Here is a 1,527-nt window from a genome sequence, read left to right on the forward strand (position 1 = left end):
TTGCAGCATGTTGCAGCAAATTGCAGCATGTTGCAGCAAATTGCAGCATTTTACAGCATGTTGCAAGCTGGTCGCGCATAGGGCTAGTGCGCGAGGGACTCGGGTCGGCAGAACAAAAAGCCGAGCAACACGAGTAGAGCAGAAAAAGGATCGATAAATCAACACAATCAATACAATCAATCAATCATCCCATACATCATATCCAAACCCATCATTCATCTCAGGAAGCCCAGAAACAGTGCTTCAATCTGACACTAATATAGCTAAAAACGTAAATAATAGCTAGCTCTAGCTCTTAACACGTTTCTGCCTTTATAATAGTTTTTTTTTGTTACAGTTATGTTACAGCTATCTAACCTCTAAGTACCCTAATGGCTTAGCATAGAGTATATAGGCTCCTTAGCCTCTGTACCTCTGCCTCTAACCCTAAGGTTTACTCTCTCTTGTTACCCCCCTATCCTGCATTCCCCCTCTATAACCTGTGTTTCCTGCTTAATACCTCTTACATCCTCCCCTTTGCACCTTGCAGTCTCTAGCGTTGTGTAATAAGGTAGACGCCCTGCCTGCTAAGTTAATACTATGCAACTTTCCCCACTGTACTAAAAAGTACGTACAGGAATACTTAAGCTAAGTATTCTTGCATAGTATAATATATATATAAATAATGCTAGAGCTAGCACTAGCACTAGCAGTTGTCTCTAGTCTAGCCTAAACCTCTATTAGCAAGAGAAGGCTACGTGGTTAACTATGCCTACCTTGTTACATGTTGCGCCTGTTCCTTTCACTGCCTAATACTGCCACACTATGCCTAATACTGCTACCTAATATCTTTAATTTAATTATTTTAGCATTAAAGCCTTAGTTGTAGAGCCTTAGCTTGTGTATTTTATTGCCTCTATAGGAATTTCTTAGAGTGCTAGGGAGCTCTAGCGCTGCCTCTGCCTCTGCCTCTGCCTCTCTATCGCTGCAAAGATTAATGTAGTACATGTAATACCTTAACAAGCTGTTTTGCTTACACAACTGCTAGTTTAGCTTCTTTAACTACTGTTTAAATATAATAGGCTAATGCCTAGAGGTGTTAGTAAGAGATTGCCTACTAGTGTTAAAAGATGCATAAAGTAAACTACAGCAAATTATAGTAAACTACAGCAAATTGCAGTAAACTACAGCAAATTGCAGCAAACTATAGTAAATTACAGCAAACTATAGCAAATTGCAGCAAATTGCAGCAAACTACAGTAGATTACAGCAGCAGGCAGCAATCTCTAGTAGATATTAGTTGTGTTACAAGTAGCTCTATGTATAGAGAGGGTTATAGGGGGGTAATGTCTCTAGAAAAAAAGCCTTAAAAAGGGCAGCAATAACTATACATAAGCTAGTGTTAGCGTAATAAAAAATTACTAAGCTTTAAGCAGCTAATAAGGCAGCTACATTTAGAAAGGCCTGCGCTTAACAGCTCTAAAGGAGGTTAGAGCGCGCAGTGACAGGAAGAAGGTAAAGAAGCAAGTGTAAGCTAAAGTAGGTAAG

Source organism: Lindgomyces ingoldianus, assembly GCF_010093535.1.
Source record: "Lindgomyces ingoldianus strain ATCC 200398 unplaced genomic scaffold BDR25scaffold_43, whole genome shotgun sequence".
Classification (NCBI taxonomy): domain Eukaryota; kingdom Fungi; phylum Ascomycota; class Dothideomycetes; order Pleosporales; family Lindgomycetaceae; genus Lindgomyces; species Lindgomyces ingoldianus.